At 42.4% G+C, this 11,216-nt stretch overlaps 1 pseudogene; it reads right to left on the reverse strand.

Moving 5' to 3' along the window:
* Nucleotides 1-9,920: 9,920 nt before the first annotated feature.
* Nucleotides 9,921-10,695, reverse strand: LOC110597252 (testis-expressed protein 38-like; annotated as a pseudogene).
* Between the last annotated feature and the right edge of the window lie 521 nt (nt 10,696-11,216).

The raw sequence follows: 11,216 nt of genomic DNA on the forward strand, positions 1-11,216 counted from the left end.
GAGCAGATGCATTTGTTTTCATGATGGTCATAAGAAAGTCACTACAGTTTGAGGGCTTGGACCTCACTTTTGACAAGTATGATTTGGTTTGGAAGAGTCATGTAGCCTCCCTTGAAACCTTTTTTATTTTGGCAACAGAAGAACTTTGGGTGACGTGGTCCTAACCTTTTTTGCTCCTTAATCTTGTGGTAACTCTCTCTGGGCATCAGCTTACCTGGTAGCAAGTACTTCCAGACCAGGATAACCACACATCTCCCAGGAAGTAGAAAATATTCAATATCCACTTGCCATGATGCATAAGAGCAGTGCCTCTTGGGACCTTGTCCAGTAATTGGGGGACAACTTGGAGCTCCAGTAATGGGGGAGGGAATTGAGTGCCTCCACAAGTATTGTTTCCATGTGTCTCTTCCCAGCCACCCTCCAAATCTCCTTGTATTGGTGAGACCAATTCCCCCACTCTAGAGAGGAAGGACATTGCCCAGATAAGGGCCATTGAGAAGCAAATGATTCTGAGTATTTTCAAAACATTTACTACAGTTAAAAACTGCAGGGAATCTGACCTCTATGTCAATGTCAATTGCCTTAGGTTAGCTCCCTTTTCTAATATCCCTGGAAGTTTTCAAGTTCATTGAGCAAAGGTTAAAACTCTAAAGCAAAATGTGTATATTGAAACATTCACCCCAAGGGCTAGAGTGGGAAGGAAATGGGAGTGGACATTCCTTCCACTTCCAATGGAGACAGGGTAAAAGGCAGAATGGTTCACCATGGGAGTTAAGATAAGCATGCAGAGGGGAAGAGCAAAAGGTATCTCCTGAAAGATAATCAGGAGTGGGGATTTGGACTGGCACTGTGGCATCAGGATAGATTAGGGCTGCTATGCAGCCAGCAGTGCAGGTTGCAAGGGAACAGATGCCTGTGCCTTGGTGCTGCTTCCTCTGATGGCATAGTGCCTGCCTTCATAGGTGTCCAACTGCCACAGAGAATCTGGAAACTTGACTTGAATCTCAATTTGGGGGCCTGCCAGGGAAGGGCCTGTGTTGATACTGCATTCATGCCACAATGTCGTTCATTGCTTCTCCAGTACAGGGGTGAGCTGTAAGCAAAGATGGCAGCTCTCAGCACTTCCACTCAATGCCACAGGTAAAACAAAGCCCAGACATGTCACCTTCAGCATTTCTGATAAGGCTCTTTCCTGTAGGCATACCATCTATATATACTCCTATAGAGCTTGAGAACCCAAAAAACCTGAAGGCAATTAACCTGGCTTTTGTAACTCAGTGAGCCCCAGACCTCCATAAAAATGTTCAAAAGATTGATGGCTTTTTGAGGAAGAACAGGTCAGAGCTATTGGAGCTAGCTCAAAAGTTGTTTGAAAATAGAAACAGCCAGGATGCTCTACTGATAAAGGAAATAAATTGGGCCTGTGCTTCAGTCTCCTGAAATTTTCAATCCCAGACAGATGCAGACTCCATACAGCAGATGCAAAAGACAGATCAGTATTCTGTAAGAATTTGGACACTGGAAAAAATAAATGCCCCCAACAAAATCAAAAGGACTTTCCCCAGCTGCAGGCCAAATCCCCTCATCTAAAACCAGCTCTAACTTTAGAAGAATAGGGGGACCATGGCTCTTACAAACTAGGCTCCCAAGAGCCAATGGTAACCTTCAAAATTGAGAGCCAACCTCTAAATTTCTTAGTGGATACAGGAGCTTTCACATTTGGTGTTGCAGAAGCCACCAGGACCCCTCACTAATGAAAATATGGAAGTACAAGGAGAAATAGGAGAAATTAAAAATTATAAATGGACCACTGTTGATGTAGGACAAGGAACTGTGACTCACTCTCTCATTGTTATCCCTGAATGACCTTTCCCATTGCTGGGATGGAAACTTCTAAGCAAACTTTAGGAAACTATATCATTTTCAGGGGATATGAATTTCATACAATTGGGGAGTCCTACAAGAGCCTTAACTATATCATGCCCATTAATGGAGGAATATCTGCTCTCTCAAAATCTTATCCAAGCTTAGAAGGAAAGTGGAAAAAAATATTAATCCAAGAAATTCTTACAGTTTGGGCTAAGGATAACCCTCCTAGTTTGTAATACAACTAATATCTGGGGCTATGCCAATTCAGATTAGACAATACCCCATCAGCTCTGAAGCCAGAGAAAGAATCAAAACCCATATTAGATGTCTCCTAGAAGAGGAAATACTAATTATATATCAGTCACCTTGGAACACCCCTTTGTTGTCTGTCCAAAGGCCTGTAACTCATTATTGGAGACCAATACAGAACTTAAGGGAAGTGAACAAATGGGTAGAAACCATATACCCAACTGTCCCAAACCCTTATACCTTGCTCAGTCTTTTGGCATCAGAACATAGGATCTACACGGTATTAGATTTGAAAGATGCATTTTTCTCCATTCCTTTGTCAAAACTGAGTCATCCCATCTTTGCATTTGAATGGACTGACCTGGAGCAGGGAATATTGGGACAACCAATCTGGACTCAACTACCTCAGGGATTTAAGAGCTCCCCCACCATCTTCAATGAAGAACTCAACAAAGATTTGAGCCTTTTCTGCAGTGAGTACCTCAAAATAACCTTAATTCAATATGTGGATGATCTTTTGCTAGCAGAAAGGGATGAAAGGGACTGTTGAAAGGCCACCTGGGGCATAATGAGGACCTTCGCTCAATTAGGGTATTGAGTGTCCAAAAACAAAGCAAAAATCTGTTCTCCTGGAGTTACTTATTTAGGATATGAACTGATGGAAGGGAAAAAGCTGCTGTCCCAAGCCCACATAGAGGCCATAATGAAGATCCCAATCTCAACTCTAAAAAGCAGGTTAGGAAATTCCTAGGGGCAGTCAGGTACTGCCGCCTTTGGATACCTGGATTTGCTGATATTGACAAGCCTCTATATTTTGCAACTGTGGGAGGCAACTGACCTTTAGCTTGGACTGTAGAAAATGAATTAGCCTTTAAAAATATAAAAAGGCTCTGGTAGGCTCCTGTCCTAAGCTTCCCTGATATCTCTAAGCCCTTCCTTCTGTATGTTTAAGAGAAAAAGGGTATTGCAAAGGGAATGATTACCCAAAATCTAGGGCTATAGAAAAGATCAATTGCCTACATTTCAAAAAGGCTTGATCTGGTAGCATCAGGGTGGCCTCCTTGTTTAAGAGCCATAGTGGCTACTGCACTCCTGATGAAGGACACAGACAAACTAACTCTGGGGAAGACTCTTACTGTGACTGTTCCACACACAGTGGAAGATCTATTGAGGGATGCCACAAAGCACTGGATGTCAAATGCCCACCTCACTTAATAACAGGCTTTCCTCCTAGACAAGGACAGATTAAAATTCAATAAATCCATGGCAGTTAATTCAACAACCCTGCTGCCAGACAACAACCTGTAGGAGCCAATTCATGACCGCTCGCTCATAGATGCTGGATGTCATCCAATGTACTTGACTAGACCTGACTGAAATTCTTCTCAGCGTCAGAGATTCAGACCTTCACGCTACTGGCAGCAGTTACGTCTGAGATGGAATGAGGTATGTGGGAGTAGCAGTAGATATGGGCCAAAAAGAAGTTATTTGGGCACAGGGTTTGCCCAGGGGCTCATCAACCCAAAAAGCAGAAATCATTGCTATCACACAGGCATTGAGATGAGCAGAAGGAAAAGGGGTGAATATTTACACAAACAGCCACTATGTTTTTGCTACAGCACATGTGCATGGACAGATATATAAGCAAAGGGGACTTTTAACTTCATATGGTAAGGCCATTGAAAATAAACAAGAAATTATTCATTTACTGGAGGCTATCTATCTGGTTGTCAGATAATTATCCACTGGCCTGGACACTGCAAAGATGATAGTCCTCAGACTCAGGGAAACCACTAGACTGATCAAACAGCCAGGGAAATAGCCCTTGGAGATCCAAGACACCAAACTATCCAACAACTCTCCAATTATCCAAAATTTTCTGTTAAAATTGGGGAGGAGGCCTCTTCACACACTACAGAAAAAAATAAATTTATCTTCTCATTGGGTGCCCAACAAAACTGTCATGGCTGGTGGAACCTCCAAAATGGAAAAATCAGCATATTTAAGCTACTAGGGAGAAAATGGTTAACTGATCTTCATCCAGCCATGCATTTATCACCCAAGAAGATGTCATAATTAATCTCATCCTATGTTTGGCTTCGGGGACATCGAGGGATGCTTCAAGATATCTCAAATTGTTGCATGACATGTGCACAGGTAAATGCTAGAAGGATCAACTTCCACAAGAAAACAGGAGTTAAGATTTTGTACCTGGTAAATTTTGGGAATTAGACTTTACTGAAATTAAACTTGGACTATATGAATATAAATATATATTATTAGTCATTGTTGAAACTGTCTCTGGCTGGGCAGATGCTTTTCCAATCTGGATGGAAATGGCACAAATAGTAGATAAAAAACTAATAAATGAGAATGTTCCTAGATTTGGCTTCCCTTTAATTTTGGGGTCTGACAATGGTCTGGTCTTGATGTACAAATTATCTCAATTGATTTCAAAGGCCCTTAATATAAACTGGAAATTATGCTGTGTGTACCACCCTCAAAGCTCAGGGAAGGTAGAAAGGATGAATAGAAGTAAACACTGTCTAAATTAATCCTTGAGACTGGTGTTAACTGGGTTAATCTTCTGCTTCTTGCCCTATTGAGGGCCCATTGCATTCCTTATCAGGAAAAATTTACTGCATATGAAATAATTTATGGGCGGCCACTCCCTATGGTTTCCAGAATATACCTAGATCTGCTAGGAGACATTCCAGTCTCAGAGTCACAACTATTCATGGATAAGATCTTTCTTCAGGTTCAGGCTGCTTAGCCTGTTGGACATAGATTGGTTGATCATTCATTCCAACCTGGCGATGCTGTGCTGATACAATGTTTGAAAACTAATACTGAAAGTTTAATAAAATAGGTACTTGTCACTCTGTTTCTCTATATGCTTAACAAAACACTGTTGAAATCTTAAGAACTGTTTGCTAATCTTGTTCTCAGAATGTGCTGTCCCCAACTATGGACTGTCTGCTAATCTTGTTCCCAGAATGAGCTGTCCCCAACTGCCAAACTACAAAATGTAACTTCTCTCACTGCCCTCTCCAGGGAAAGTATATAAGCTCTGCTCAAGCTGTTCTCAGGGCTCTATCTCTCTTTGCTATAGAGAGAGCCCTAGCATGCTGGTCTCCAAATAAACCCACCCTTCTGCTGTTGCATAAGACAGTCTCTTGTGGTCTCTTACTCCGACGTTTCACCGGACCCTTACATTACCATCGAACCCAGGTGAAAAGGCCTTTCCATTGTGATTCTCCACATTCCCACTGCCATAAAAGTTGCTGGTATTCCTGCTTGGATTCATCATTCTTAGCTTAATAAGGCACCTTCAGAACCCACTGGAGGAGAATCTAGCTGCTAAAGGTGGAAAGTGACTGAGCATGGACCTTTTAATTTTAAAATTTCTAAGGGTTAATATTTTGTCATTAACTTCTTATTGCTTTTCCTTGTTATTGTAAATATTATGCTAATAATCTTTCCCTGTTGGAATATATATGTATTCTTGGGTATTAGCTATGCTAGCCTCAACCAACATTGCACCCCTTTGTAGCACAGGTAGGACCTGCCATTGTAAGATCCCCACTAATATTAAATTGTACTTACTCCTGTCAGGATCCAATAATTGGCCCTATAAGATGGTGTAAAGAAAATCAAGAGATTTTCAGTCTGTTATTCAGGGAGGGACCATGGAAAAATCTTACAGACCAGTCTCAAGGGGATCATATAAATTTTGGAATCTATAAATACTCAGCTCACCCTCAAGATTCAAGACAATATTCTTTTATTAAGTTTAAAAAGAGGGCCATAGTGGATACTGACTATTCAAGTGCTACTTTAAATGTGGATATTTCCATGAGCCTCCTAAATTCTGCAAACAATCAAACCTTTTGGTTACAATTGGTTGTTGATACTATGAACAAAAGTTCCTTCTGCATACAAGAAGGAAGTTCCATCCATCAATTGTTAGCTAATCATCTTATGGGCCTGTCTATATAATATGATGACTATATTAAGGTCACTGGTGATAGGGCTACACATCAAGACTGACCTGTGTCTCATGCAGAGTCAGACTTGCCAGCTTCACTGATGTCCAAAAACATTGTTTATGCATAGAGTGCCTCCTTCCCCAAACCCCAACTAATTGTTCTATTGAACAAAATATCTCCCTACTCAATGGCAAACGACTTCCTACAGGATGGACTTTTCTCTGTAATAAGATGAGTTTCCAGGCTTTGCCTACCAATTTCTGTGATATCTGCTCTATTGGATGGATCTTTCCCTTACTGCCATCCCTGGCATCTCCCCATCAAGACATCCGAAGTCTGCCCCCCAATTGCAATAACAATTTAATCCACTTGGACCCCTTAGACTTTGCAATTGCAGCAGCTTTCTTTTTGCCAATTCTGGATCTAGTGGTAGGAATACAGAGAAATCATGAAATTAGTCTGTAGTTTTAGCAAAACAGCTAACCTTATGGCAAAATTCTCAGTAGAAATTAATCAGGAGATGAAAGGACTCTGAATCTCAATACTACAAAATAGAGCAGCTATTACTTTCTTTTTCTGAGATATCATTTGGCCTATCAACAATTCCCAGGCATGTGTAGTTTTAATATTACCGATTATTCTAGTGTTATCCAACAACAGGGGGATGAAATAAAAAAGGAGATCAACAAAATTCAAATGGAAAACTCTTGGCCAGGCTTGGGAAACTGGTTTCCATGGTTAACTTCCCTTGTAGGTCCTATAATTTGCATCGTCTCCTATTAGTTCTTGTCCCATGAATCATTAACTATGTGTTTATTTGTGTTTTCTGTAAAATATTAGGATTTCTATTTAGCCTGGCCGTATTTTGATGTTTTAAACTTGCTTGGAATGCTTGCCCATTCCTTGAACTCACCCATGACTAGCTTTCACTGACAAGATAGCAGCCCTCTCTGAAATTTAGTTATGCCTCATAATCTCTGGCTTTCCCTGGCCAGATAATGACCCTCTCTGAAACTCTAGTGGCACCTCATAAATCCTCATACTGGGATCTAAACTTACTCCCTAAATGCTGAAACATTTAGACCATTAACCTACTACCTGCCTTTGTGTTATGCTTGTCAAAATTATGTTATCTGTAAGTTCTAAGGACACTCCCCCTTTGTATGCAAGTTTCTGTGCTATAAAGCTGTGTTCCTAGAGAGCTGTAGCATTGTCTTCTATTCCCATGGGTTTCAGGAGAGACAATCCTGGCCTGTCAAAATTACAAGCTTGTTTTAATTTGATTTAAATTGGAGTCAGTGGTCTTTTCTTTTTGTTTAACACTCCCATGTATCTTTTCTCTTTGGACAGAACGTGATCCGTGCAATAAGGCAACTCATCTTTCGATGTCGTGCTCTCATATACCTGACCAACTCATGTTTCTCCTATGCCACTACTGTTGCCTCCATCTCATTGCAAGTCTTTAAGACCCTATGCATAGATGATTGTATTATCTTTCCAATAGGTTTCCTGCTCCCATTTCTCCCTCTCTCCATATCATATGCTCAGCAGGTGAGTCCTCCTAGAGTTCTGCCTGTCTTATTGGAAAGCAGAGCATACTTGTACAAATACAGACTCTAGAACCTGTCTGCAGTTTTCATCTGCAATGAAGAAAAATAAATATTATATTGGGAACCTGCCTACAAATGTTTCCATAACTTCTCAATTTTTTCTTTCTTCTTGATGTTAGGAATTTGTAATCCTCCAGCATTCCACAAACTTAGAAGAGAAGCTCCCTGATCTTTTTCTTTCCAAGTGCTCATCATCTAGTCTGCCTGTTAGGTCACTGAATATGCCTTGATCTTCATTACCCATTACAATTTAATGTCTAAGTCTTTTTAATTAGACTAAAAAAAAGAAGCTATTTTGTGGCATTTCATGAACTTGAGTTCAGAGAAGAACCCTTTTTCCAAGGCCTTCAGCATTACTTAGTGTTTGTAGGGCTGACACAAGTGTATCTCTGCTTTTATAAACAATAAAAAAAATTATTTTCACTTTTCAACATCCATGTACTCCTCTGATTTCAGGCTATCCTCTCCTGCCCTGAGTTTTTAGTCCAAGTTGGTCCAAACTTACCTTGTTCCTATCTATTCCTAAGAATTAGCTGAGATACCTCAGACATCACCTTGAGGGCATTTATGAAGACCTCTGACTTTAGCTTTCCTCTATGAGTGGTGCCCCTTGCCAAGAGGGGTCTGAGTCTGGCTGATCTTACATGGCTTCTCTTGGAAGCAATGGGACAATTGTGTCTGCAATGACCCTTGCATTTGCAGAAGGTGCACTGGAATACTTTGGTTCTCTTGTGCCTGTGCCTTGGCACTGCTTCCTCCAATGGCATATTGCCTGTCTTCACAGTTGTCTGACTCCTACAAAGAATCTGGAATCTTGACTTGAATCTCAGTTTTGGGACCAGCTAGAAAATGGCCTGTGTTGATAGCTGCATTCAAACCACATTGACGTCCCTTGATTCTCCAGTACACGAGTGGGTTGTTAGTGAAGGTAGCACCTCTCAGCAATTCCACCCACTGCCCCTCCAGTTTTCTCTTCAAGTGCAGAAAGAGAATGCAGCCAGACCACCGGGATCACAGAGCATAGCTACAGCTATCCAAAGTACAATTTCTCCCACACTGAGGCTGAAAAAAATAAAGGAATGTTGACTGACAGCTGTAGGTTGAGACCTGAACACTTACTGAACATTTTACACAGACTTGATCAGTTTGTTCCCCCACAGGAGGTGGAAGAGGTGTTTCATCAGCACTAATGCCAACAGGAGAGGGATGCCTCAGTGCACCAAGATGAAGCTGATGTACTCTTTCCATTTAGAAAAAGGCCACCTTATACCTGATTTGGAATCTGGTGAATTAAGGGAAGAATGGGGAATGTTGAGCTGGAAATAGAATTCTCCGTGCGGTGTGCATCCACAAATAGGCAAACATATATTCCACCAGCCCTAGTTTGGACTCATCATTTCTGTATAAAATGGACTTAAACATCAGTTGGAGTCATTCTGAAAATCATTCCCATTGAATGGGAAGGATTCTAGGAGCAGAAGAATGCTTGACTTTGGATAGGGAACTAACTCCATACTATGAGCAGATGCATTTCTTTTGATGATGCTCATAAAAAAGGCACTAGAGTGTGAAGGTTTCCACCCCTCCTTTGACAAGTATGATTGGGTTTGGAAGAGCCATGTAGCCTCCCTTAAAACCTTTTGTTTGGGCAACAGAAAAAATTTGCATGGCATGGTCCTAACCTTTTTTGCTCCCTAATCTTGTGGTAACTCTCTTTGGGCATCAGCTTACCTGGTAGAAAGTACTCCCAGACCAGGCTAATCATACATCTCCCAGTAAGTGGAAGATCTTCAACATCCACTTGCCCTGTTGCAGAAGAGCAGTGCCTCTGGGGACCTTGTCCAGGGGTGGTACACCTTGGAGCTCCAGTGATTGGGGGAGGTAATTGAGCTCCTCCACAAGTATTGTTTCCATGTGTCTCTTCATAGCCACCCTCCAAATCTCATTTTATTGGTAAGACCTGTTCCCCCATCCTAGAGGGGAAGAGCATTGCCCTGTTTAGATCCATTGAGACACAAATGACTCTATTTACAAAACATTTACTATTGTAACATCTACCAGGGCTCTGACCTGGGTGGCAATGTCAATTGCCTGAGATTAGCTCCTTTTTCTAATAGCCCTGGTACCTGAAGTTCTCAGCTTCAATGAGCAGAGACTGAAAATCTAAAGAACAAAGTATGCATTGAGACATTCACCCTAAGGTCTAGAATGGGAAAGGAATGAGAGTGGACATTTCTTTCCACTTCCAGTGGAGATAGGGGTAGGAGGCAGAGTGGACCAGCATGGGAGGTAGGTTCAGCATTCAGAGGGGTGGAGCAAAAGGTATCTCCTGAAAGATAATCAGGAGTGGGGATTTGGACTGCTGCTGTGGCATCAGGTTAGATAAGAGCTGCTGTGTGGCCAGCAGAGCAGGTTGCAGAGGAACAGGGGCCTGTGCCTTGGTGCTACTTCCTCTGATGGCATAGTGTCTGCCTTCACAGGTGTCTGACTTCCACAGAGAAGCTGGAATCTCCACTTGTATGTCAGTTTGGGTACCAGCCAGGGAAGGGCCTGTGTTGATAGCTGCATTCATGCCACATTGCTGTCCTTTGTTTCTCCAGTACAAGAGTGGTCTGTAAGTGAAGGCAGTGGCTCTCAGCACTTCCACCCACTGCTGGGCATGCTCCTCCAGTTTATTCTTCCAGCACAGGAAATCAATGCAGCTCACAGTTATCACATAGTGAAGCCCCAGCAATCCAAAGTACAGTGACACCCACACTGAGGCTGAAAATGAAGAGGCAAACTGACAGCTGTAACCTGGGACCTCAACTCTTTTTTCTTCCTCTGCTTGACTTGGCTCATTCATCCATTCCTTCCTTCCCACCCTCCTCAAAGACACATCTCATAGACTTCTCATTGAGTCCAAGCTGGTTTGGCAGGAAGCCTAAGAGGCCACTTTCGCCTTTGACAGATAAGGAATGCTTGTGTACAGGGGCCATGACCTACCCAGACTCAGTCAGGACTTCTGGCTCCCAGTCTCAGACCCATCCTGTCATTCAGACTGAGATGCCTCACTATGCACAATATCCTTGAGCAAGTCAAAGCTTCCCACTTGATGGCAAGACTCCTTGCTTTTCTGTTTGGGCAGAGCATGGTCTATGTCTTCAAGGAGTCCCTCCTCTTCTGGTGGAGCCTACCTCTTAACTGCTTAGCACTTCCTGCAGGAAGGCAGCCACCACCCTATTCCTACAAAGGGTATTCCCCTACACTCAAAGGACAGTAGGGCTACTTATGTCCAGGAAGGCCCAGGTCCTCCTTTGGGGAATCCATCAGTTGAAGCTTCTTACCAGTCCTATGGCTCTGGAAAGAATGAACTCCCCCACTGCTCATTCCACCAATGGGAGTCCTCAGAAGGCCCCAGCCTCATTATGCCCTCAAGATGAGGTCAGTGGGTTCTGAGCACTGAGAATTCCAGGATTGGCAGTTGTGGAGTGGGTGACAGTTGATGGAAGGAAGGGAC

The sequence above is a fragment of the Ictidomys tridecemlineatus genome, chromosome 8 (assembly GCF_052094955.1).
Source record: "Ictidomys tridecemlineatus isolate mIctTri1 chromosome 8, mIctTri1.hap1, whole genome shotgun sequence".
Lineage (NCBI taxonomy): Eukaryota > Metazoa > Chordata > Mammalia > Rodentia > Sciuridae > Ictidomys > Ictidomys tridecemlineatus.